Below are 11,216 nucleotides of genomic sequence, written 5' to 3'. Positions count from 1 at the left end.
GATCCTCACTGCTCACACGAGCTATCGGCAACGAGTTTCCTCCTTTCTATGACAAAAAAAAAAATTCCTCTGTGCAGGCCAATGTGCTTATACAAATGCCTGCAGCTTTTCTGAAGTGGAATGTGAATATTTTTCCTGAAAATCACGCAAACGTGAGTAAAAGGCTGTGCAAAATAAAGCATTATAATTTCCATGTGGATTGATCTGATAACATGTTCCTATTGGCATAATCTTGGCAAGTTCTCTTGGGTGTGATTAAAATTTAGAAAGTAATGAAACATACCTTTTTATTCTTCTCTCGGAAAACCAGAGAGCCAATCTATTGCTTTCTAGCCTGAATTCTATCCCTCTTCTCATCCCCTAGACAGAATAGTTTTTGTCAATGCTGAAGGTAGATTGAACAGTTTCTACTATCAAGATACAGGCATAACAAAATGCAGTGGTTGAAGTTTAAGTCAGCAAATTTTAAACAGGAAAAATAAAACATTTTTAACACTGAGAGAAATAACTACAGGAGCAGTTTACCACAGGTATGGAAAACTCAGCATATTTTGCACACCTTAAATTTGAATTAGCTCTCTTTATAAAAAGATGTTTTCTAATGGAGTTTTTGGGGTAACCATGGAAATTGCTGGATAGCATAGGCAGTAGGTTAGGTCTAGCCAGGCCATTGCGATCGTTCCTGTTTTACTACAAAGCATGATTATCATCCTCAGATTCTATCAGACCATAGGCTGATAGCCTTCCAGACAAGCAGTACATTTTCTAACAAAGCTGACTTGAAAGCTGAGTCTAGAGTGTTCCTTCCCTTGTTACACTGAGGGATCAGATGCCCCAAGTGCCTGCAGAGAGCTGCGAGTTTGGAGGATACTCTACAATTTACTTAGTGGCAAATACAGCTAACTCACCTTACATGACTACTGATTTCAGAGAAAATAAAGAACGCAGGGTAAGGCAAGTGGTATACAGTCATGCATCTTTGCTCTCCTGTTTTATTTAGAATCAGTCACTTACAAAGGGTATTTGGAAAATCTATTTTTTGCCAATATTGGCAATTTCCCCGATGTACAATGAAACAGATGTCATTGATTTTAATTTCACTAAGCATGTTCACTATAATCATCCACTAACAGGAGTCTATATTGAAAAAAAAAAAAGAAACATAACTTCAAAATAACCTGACAAGTGTCTAATCCTATTAACCTATTATTCCTATATAACCTATTATATCCTATTATTCCTTGACTTGAATAGTTACATTTGGTATGGGATATTTCTTTTGTTTAATGTCCAGCTAACAATAAATGTTGAGGAGGATAATTTGATACCAAACAAATAGGAAAAAATAATTAGCTACAAATGCCAATACATAATATGAAACTATATAAGATTGCTTAGCAACAGTAATGCAGTTAAATCAATACTCTGGTATCAGTGCTATGCATTTTGAGATGACAAGCTTTGCTATTTTCCAGACCCTTCCACCTTATAGCTGCTCATTAATTACCTTCATTTGTCAGCTGGCAGTACAAACAGGGTACAAATGTTTAGTCTGCTGCTTGTGTTAATATCTACGAGTTGCAGTAGACAGAAGTTTTCCAGAACTCTGCCATATAACCACCCTATGAAATTTCTTAGCTCTGATGTTTGCTAGCACTACTAGCTTGTTTTCTTTTTCTTGCAAATGAAATCACAGAAGAAAATGTCTGAAGCTAACACTATTTTGTTTGTATTCTTAACAAAATCATTTCATAGCAAAGCAGAAATTTCACTTCAATATCAGTTTTAGATGTGCTTGCTTACAAGTTACATTTAAGTGTTCAGTTTTAGGGCCAGACTGATTTACACAGCGGCGTATTTGCATAAGCCACCTTGTATTCCCACGTCATGAATAATAGTGTAGGAGGAAGTGGAGGTAAAATTGTGTCCACAAAGCTTGCATGTCCTGTAGTCTTCCCAGACAGAGAAGCAACAGAAGAATGAGGCAAAGAAGCGCACTGAGTGTTACTGCTGTGCTCCCACCAAGTGAAACAAACTCGATCCTAGGCATTGGCTCACTCAGTCACTTGTTGGGGCAGAAAGGGAGCCAGAGTATAAACATATATATGCAGAAGAGTTTTGCATTAAGCCTGGCATTGGACCAGGCTTCCTCACTGCTATGTAAGCCAGCCAGTACCATGCATCATCGACACTCTGTCTAGAGATAGCATATCATTCCTTTTCTGAAGTACCACATTGAGGGAAATAGTAGCTCAAGGCAACAGCTAGGACCCCGTGTCTAAACTTCTACTACTGCTTCATTAGGAGGTACCCGAAGCCAGTTTGTTGACCTGGCCAGGACTATAACCTTATCGTTACTCCTCAGACTGGAGCTGTTCTATGAGCAGTGGCATCACCTGCTCTTAATGCTGCTTCATGTGGAGCTTTTGTTTTTTTAAGCAGCTAGGAAGTTACTGAATAGATACAGGTGGGATTCAGCCCTGCTCCTTAAGAGGTTTTCCCAGAGCATGACAGCATGAATTTTTTGATTTACACTTGCTTTCTCAAGCTGTTTTTGCACTGCAGCTGCACAAAAGCTGTAATTCAATGACCTACTAACATTTTCCACATAAAAAGCCAGCAACATGTTAACGTAGTTCCTTGTATTGCAGTAGGCTGACATGGATGTAACAGACAGATCTCAGATAACCTGGGCTTACAATGTTTTATGGATGTGTTTATTTTTACCTAGCATCAATAGAGTTCTCACACAGTTGAAATGAAACAAAAGTTAATATTTTCAGGACTGTTGTTGAAGCCATGTCCCATAAAGCTATATGGTCTGCAGGGAAGAGGCAATGTAAGCAGCTTCTGCTATCTATCCATGTGGAAAAACCTACTTCACTTTGTTTGCGAGAACTACTGAAGACGGTAATAATGCCAGGTTACTTGCCTCTGTATGTTAATGGAATATACTGAAGATCTCTGTCTTCAGTGTTGTTGCTTCCAGCTCTTGCTGAGGCAGCCTGCAGGTTCATACAGCTGATCTTTCCTCTTTGATTTTATACGGATTCTTTTTGTCAATATAAACACAGATCAAAGCTAAAATGTTTTAAAAATGAAGCTAGAGACAAAAGACAGCAGCTGGTCCCCAGAGGGAGGGCTCCAGGTCGGAGAGACTGGGGAATTTCCTCCTTGTCTTTCAAAGGCTGTTGCTAAGGAGACCACTTTTGCCTCAGGAAGCCTGTGGGATGGTCCAGTTGACACATATGCAACACTTCTGCTCCTAAGGCAAAAGAGAAGAACAAGCTGTGGAGTCTTTGTCAGGACAGAGCACAGAACTCCATTTGCAATGCCGTTTTCAACTACTATACTTGCTATTAAGAAGAGACAGCAACCTCACCATTTTTTTTCCCTTTCCTTCACAGTCATCTTCATTGCAGATGAGAAGGAAATGGCAAAGGAGATGGATCCTTCCTAGCAGCAGAAATCTAAGTAGAGCACAAGCTTTTCATCAGAATGGCTCTCCAGCTAGGCATAATCCTACCATTGCTATTTCAGCAGATAATCATTCTAAAATTGACACCATCTGTATATTTTCTAACAGTATTCTCTACCAATAACAGTAGGTAGTACAGATGAACCTGAGCTGGCTTTACTCCAGATAGTGCTACTGCATTACTAAATAGTTTTGGTGGTGATTTTAAGTAACACAAATAATTGACTCACTTAAGAACTTAAAATTACTATTTTTACATTTAACCTTCCATCATTCCCAGCTTTGATAATTTTGTTTTTTTTTTTTCACATTGACTTTTGTACCAACAAATTTGACATTCACATCAGTTGCGCAACATCAGCAGGAAAACTGAGGTCAGAAGACCTCAATTGTCCCATCTATTGTTTCCCTGTGACGATCTTTCTGCCAGATAAATTAATCTTGAAGGACATTTCCTAAAATGGAAGAAAAAGAAGTTTCCACTGGATTATTAAGAATTAAAAGGTCATTCAAATCTGATATATATACTTTAAACAGTTTTACTGTTATTACTGTTTTGATTAGAAGTTTTACCAAAATAGTTGTATACAGGAAAGGCTGTTGGGTGGACACCCATATGTAAATGCATTACACTGAAATAGCTATTGCAGCTTCTAGAACAAGCTGTTTTTGGATAAGCATGTTCATCTGCAGTAAGGAACTTCTGTAAAACTGCGTAGCAGTAAAACTAATGTGGGTAGACCCCTCTAGCGATCTGTGGCTCATCTAGTAATAACAAACAGTGATTCCCTTTCCCTGCTCCCTGAACCTAACTTTATAAAACTGTTGTACAATACAGAGGGTAGGCATGCAATTTTCATCAATGATATTCATTGTCTTACAAGGTAGAGTCAAAGTTGTATTTTTCACTTGGCACCTGCTGCTTTAAATCAAAGATATAAAGTGGCTTGCAATAGGTATTTGAATGTCACAGATCTTTGACATTTAAGGAAAGTTTAAGCTTTTAAAGTAGGTGAATGGTAAAAGAGGATCCAGGAAGTCTTATTTCTTTTCAGTTAATTTAAGCTCTTTTATTTCAGTATAATAGACACATCGATACTCAAATATTCTTTAACACTCGATCTACAGAGAAGTAAAAGTAAGAATGGAGTATGGCAAGATAATGTAGAACCAACATGCTTTATTTCAATCATCCATTTATAATTCTTTGGAGATGAAAATAACTCATGTAAATAACCATTTTCATAAAACTAATACATGTATTTGTTTTATTTATATTTATATTTTACATGAAGTTACATCTATTTACTAGTTCTATTAGTGCAGTGTAGGCATTATTAATCTTGGTCTAAAAAGGAGGTGTAAACTATTTTATACCTTGATTCCTTTATGGTCTTTTTCTTTGCACTATTGTACTTTGAGAGAAGAAAACCAAAATATTGGAGGTGTAATAAGAAGGGTGTCAAACTGTGAAAAATGTGCCACCTCCTTACCAGCTACTATGCCTACCTCTGAGAAGGAGCAGCTTCCAGAGCTGGCAGGTGAGTGAGAGCTGGTAACAGCTGGAGAAAAAAGTAAGGCATCTTCACTGTGGGGGTGGCTAGTTTCCCAAGCTCCAAAACTGTAGCAAGAAAACCAGGAAAAACTCTTCAAATGACATGATGTAACAACATTTGCACGTCTTTTGTCTCTTGTAAAGTAAGAGGTAGTTTTCCTCTTTATTTTCTGTTGTTACTTTTTATTTTGGGGGGAGGTATAATCATGTTCTGCAATACATTGTATTTTTATGGAGCATTGTTTCATAAAATCATCACCTCCTCAATGCTAAGCTAGGAGGAAAGAATGAAATTTCATTGTCATGTCACTTAGATCTATCATCAGCTCTGGTTTCTTCTCAGTTAATTATTCATCTCATCCTAAACTATTTATATCTTAGAAATACTTGCTTTATGTTTCACACTCAGAAGGAATGCAACTATAACAAATTGAAAACAAAAGGAAAAACCCGAAGTTGCTTCAAAATGACTGAACATGAAGTTATTCTTCTGAAAACCCTTGAGTTTTCTGATAAATTATGAGCACTTAGCAAAGGAAAAAGCCTAAATCATCAGAGATTTAACTGCAGGCTTTCTGTGCTGAAACTTTTTCCTTTTTAAAGGTCTATAGTGAAAGCACTGTTTTGTTCACGATGCATTAGTTCTTACAACTTGTAGAAATGATTTTGGAAGGTAACATATTTTAAATAAGAGTTTCCAGTCATTTTTCCACATTATTTCTGCGCTTGTGGGTCTGTGCTTGCAGCCAGTAATATATAACAATGGCTTCGTTTCTTTCAAAGGTGGTATGTTTTACATTCTGAGTATGTTACTCAGTTTCTTTAGTGTAGTCTGGAGAACTTCTGCAATACATGAAGCTAGGGGCTTCCCACCTCTAAATCAAATTGACTCATTAAGTTGTTTCCCACACGTTTAAAGTTCCTAACACCTTAGCTATTCCTGTGTTTTAAATGTGTGGGGAACTTTCTTTGCTAACATAATGTAATTTCAGCTAAGCTGTGACAATTTTCAGCAGCTGAGGACCTCTTACTCAGTTGTCACATATTGCTATAATTCACATTCTCTGCAATAATATTTGCATTACAACTATTAAAATCTGTTAGAAAATAAACCTTGTGCAGATTTTTTGGCTTTGCCAAGAAGAATAACAAATAGAAGCAGTGATACTATACCTTATGGTTAACATCCAGGCTATCTGGGCCCCAGGAAAGCCGATGAGGGTTTTGCCATTACTTTAAATGACACAAGCATTTCACCTGATTTTGAAACTAGATCTGTCTAAATACACTCAAGATTTTTTCTTCCTCTTCACAAAGGCATGAAAAAATAAGATGAATTTTCTCAGAAAATGAGAATCAGCACGAAAGAACATATCCACACTACACATTCATAGTCACTGTTTCTAGGAGGGATGAATGAGGGCCACCTCTGTGGTATGCTTCCATTTCTCCCAGTCCTGAAGAAGACCCTCAGTGGTGGTTCAGCTCTGTCAGATTCCAGACTTCCAGACATCACAGAACTGGGGGACCCTGCAGCATCTTATCAATAAAGGGTCAGATGCATGAAAAACCTTGGAGATTTCATGCCACCATTCATGCCATAGTTCAGTTCCATCTTCTTACACGAGGATTTACTGGTAGCAGCAGCTTTGTGCTCCGTAACAGACCAGCAGAGAACCAACCGCGGGTGCAGGAGGGTAGGCAGCAAGGCAGCATGCAGTGCTAATAGTGGGTGGGTAGGATCCGGGTCTATGGGGTTTTCCTTTCAAATGCACACAGCACAACCCTCCAGCTTTCTACCAAAGCCAAATCAGTTGCTGGATTGAGAACAGCCAGCTGGAAGTGATGGGGACACACAGTTGGCCTTGTAGCGAGAGGAAGGTATTGTGGAAAAAACATCTAATTCACACGAGTGCTTAATAATAACTCTTAGGTTCTTTCAAGAATTTCAGTGCTATTAGGTATCCATATAATGTCTGCTTATGCCTAAGCCTGAATTTCCCAGTCAGAAGCAGGCCTGACCACAGTGATGTGCAAGTTCAGGAATACAGGACTATGTTACTGTAACACTTAGCTAGGAATAAGAACAGGTAGGGTAATGTAGCCCCTAACAGGTTCACTGCATGGCAGGCTTTCTGCTTAGCAACAAAAGTCAGCACTAGCATCTTGCTTCACTGCTTTGCTGTCATAGCAGCTTCCCATCGTGTGCCGGATGTGGGGAATTGGTAATGCTGATCCAGACCCCAGACTCTAGCAGAGTCTTCCAGTACAGACTGGAAAGTCCAGGTTCTGGTGGAATCACTTTTCAGAAACTGCATGATCATCCACGTACAGGAAGGATGAACTTAAACTGGAATGTTTGCAGAAAGGAGCTGGGAGGGTCATTAGGGAATGAAAGGCCTTTTAAGAGATTTAAGTAGAGCAGCTTGTTTAGTCTAGCAATATGAAGATCGAGGGAGACAATGAATGATGTCGACAAATATACTGCTGAAGAGGGGTAAACACTAGGAGGAAAAACTATTTAGGGTGAAAGACAGCACTGGCACAAGGGTACAAACTGACCCGTAATGATTTTTGTCTGGAAAAACAAGGAAAAGATTGCTCTAAGAGTGAAATGCAGGAGTTATGACAGCAGCAGTGGAAACAAAGAGTTTAAGATGGAGCTTGACATATCTATAAAAGGGACTATATAACGTGACTAGCAGTGATGTGGGAGATTGGTCTTGATAACTGTGATACTTTAATGCAGTTTTATCTTTTTAAGACCTAGTCTCCAAACAAACATGTACTGAAATAACTCCATCCATTGCCTCTCCAGCTGCGAGCAGGACCTTCACACAGCAGCTGCATTCCACGAGAACAATGAAACGAGTCCAGGCTCCCTCATGAGCAAGAGAGACAGGGACTTGGCTTTACTACAGTGGGAATGTCTTACTTGTAGAACTAGGAATAATCTTCAGAACTCACTGCATTCATGACTAAATATAAAAATAATTTGCTTGATTTCCTACAGTAAGCTTTATAGGCACATAGTCACATTCAGACTTTATTGGCTTTTTACTTATTGCTACTGATATATGCAATATATATACAGTTACATATATATTGGGGAAAGAGAGCAAGTAGGGAAAAGGTGTGGTCATGATTGTCGTTACTGCTGTAAAATGATCGTGTTTTAAACTATTTTTGAGAAGCACGGGCAGGTGTCTTAACTTTAATGAAGGATTCTTCACCATTTCCTTAGAGCAGCTTCTTCTAGGATATATGCTCTTAGACATCTTAGGAACTTAGAATAATAATTTCAGAGCTATTTGAGTTTTGTTGTGCTGTATTAATAAATAACTTGGTAAAAAGAGACTTTGCCTTTACATATGAGCAAGCTTATGAATGTTCCTAGAATTTGGTGTTGTACAACACCCAGAGACTGTACATAACTGCCCAGACACTCTTCGTGGCCTTGAGTTCACATGCTATTGATGACATTTCTTCTAAAAATCTATTCAGAATAGATCAAAAAAGTGTCTAAAGACAGTCTGCCTTTTTTCTGCCCTATTACTGAAGAGAGACCCTGAGTTCCCCACAGGGCTGCAGCATTTCCATGCACAGCAGAGAGGCCTTCCTTGGATGGCCTTGGTCTGTCTTAAAATGACTGACTCCTCTTCACAGTTCTTAACCAGAGAGTTAGAAGTAAAGCATTCGAGCCAAGTCTCTTTACAATCAGGTTTAGATTTGCTTTTTTAAAATTCTTCACTGCATTTTGTCTGATGAGAAAAGACTGTTCATCTAGTACAGTAAATGCTTGCAGGCGGCCTATAAAAGTATCAGTTATTCTCTCTTTCAGCATATTCAGCTAGTGGGTAATCTTACCCAAAGATCTGAACTATTTATTTATAAAACGCAATAAAAAAATGATCTCTGGTGTAAAGCAGTTACTGTAGGGAGGATTTGGGCCAGTTGGATCTAGCACTGCAAATAAGAGAAGGGGAAAACAATCCTATAAATGGATGAGATTGAAAAGATTTATGAGATCATCTTGAAATTCCCCCAAGATAAATATCAGGAATAAGTTACCACAGAAAACAAGTGGTGACTATCCACAATTTCAAGAGATACCTGCTTGTTTCTGAGGAATATTGAATTATATTATTCCAGAGTAGGATCCTGTCATGGTTATTTTTCAGATCCGTGGTCTAAACTAGGCTGATTGGGAAGCTTCCAAGGCCACCTTTGTATTACTGGAAATGGAATTGGTGATTCTGTGGAGGATTTCCCAACTCAGTATTAATTTCTGTATACATCTGTTAGTCTCTACAGTGGCCAAGGGTTGATGGCCAGAAGAAGGTCTCTCAATACTTTGTTGTGGCCTTGTTGCCTGGGACTGGGAGGAGGAGGAGGGGGCCAAACCCAGAACCACTGGAATATTACAAACTCATATAGCTTCCTGCAGAGAGCTCTATTTTCTGTTTATTTTCTGACAAGCACTCAGACCTATGAAGCAATTTTAAAGTGAAAATTCTTCCTTTATTCCACAGGAACTAAACCCTGCTTCACTATAAAAATGATTCAAAGAATATTCAACAAGAAAACTTCATGGAATACCATGGACTTCACTTATCCTCAGGTCAGATCTACAGCTTTCAGTTTCTTAAGCAATTTTACAGTAAAGAAATCCTAAATTTATCAAGACTAATTGGTACTCTCCAAATCCCTAACATACATGTAAATGGTTACAGCTTTATGGTTGGATTTGAGATCTCTCTGTTTCTTCTTTATCTAGCCCAGACATTACTGAGTAATGAACATACATGAAATCCTATTTAAAGCAACATCTTACATTGTGGAAAGAAGGAAATCCACAAAACTGTGTCATTTTTTTTTCAAGGTATTCTTTTGCAGTTGGAGTGATGAACACTTGATTTATTCAAATCGAGTATCTAAGCAGATTTCCCAGTGACACAGTTTTCTAACTAACTGAGAAAAAACTTTTAAAATTTTTGAACTCTCCTACATCATATGCACATTTGTAACTAGAAAACCACTTTAACTGGGCAGGAAAATAAGTACAAAAGAAAGGCAGATTAAATCAAGAAATGTGTCTGAATGGAATATTTGATGAGTTTTTGAAAGAAAATGTTGGAGTTCAATATCTCAGATTAATGCATGTCCTTCCTACTCGGACTCCATCCTGTGCAGACTTTTTGCATACACAAATGAAAAGATTTGGTTGATCTGAAAAGGTGGCATGTATCAGGTAATGATTTTAATATAAATTACTGTTGGTAGGAAATACAATGCATATGAACAAGCAGGTATAGAATGCAAACAGTAGTATATATCTGCCTCCCTTGAATGAAGACTAATGGAAGTTTGTCTCATCAGTAGATTTTCCTCTAAAAGGAAAGAGTTTACAGAACCCAAAAAATAGCCATGCACAAGCCCAGTTGTACATATCTCTGCCTGACAATGATCAAGTTTTTATGAGATAGTTGAAGTGATATCTTTTAGACATTTCCTAAAAAGGAAAAGATAGAATTGTCCACAGAAGATTAAAAGATGTGTTAAGAAATAACGAACAAACAGTCCAAAATTGGACTGCATAGTATTTAAATTTATTTGAACTTAGCACACATCTGGATCTCAAAACACTACATTGAATTCAGCATCAATTTACACTTCACCTGACTTCATAGACTGCAGTGTGGAATACAACATAGTACACTATTAGCTTGTCTTTTTGCCACAAACACAAGTTTGTTTGCCACAAACTTGATGAAAATAAGCAGCTAGGGAGCAGAGGAAGACCCTTGTGTAGTACGCCTGTACGCATCAAATGCAAAAAAGGTGTATCATGAAAGGAGCCTTCTGAGGCTAAGACCTGAGGGAATCTACACAACAGGATTTCCCCCTTGTCCCAAAGACATAGAAGTTCTTAGAAACAATGATGCATTAGCAGTTCTGCTTTGTTTCTATAATTGTGCATACTTATGTCTTACTATTCCCATAAAGTTATAGATTGAGTTTTATCCTATATCAGAAAAAGATGCATTACCCAGTGGGTCAGCCACTAATTTATGTTCTTTTCTCAGATTTACCCCCTGTCATGATGCATCTTCTAGCATGCCAAGGGCTAAACAGTTATGATTTAATGTAGTAAGGAAGCTTTCAGATTACACCTTGCAAATC

The sequence above is a fragment of the Cygnus atratus genome, chromosome 3 (assembly GCF_013377495.2).
Source record: "Cygnus atratus isolate AKBS03 ecotype Queensland, Australia chromosome 3, CAtr_DNAZoo_HiC_assembly, whole genome shotgun sequence".
Taxonomy (NCBI): Eukaryota; Metazoa; Chordata; class Aves; order Anseriformes; family Anatidae; genus Cygnus; species Cygnus atratus.
Note: the sequence above shows the minus strand (reverse complement) of the source record.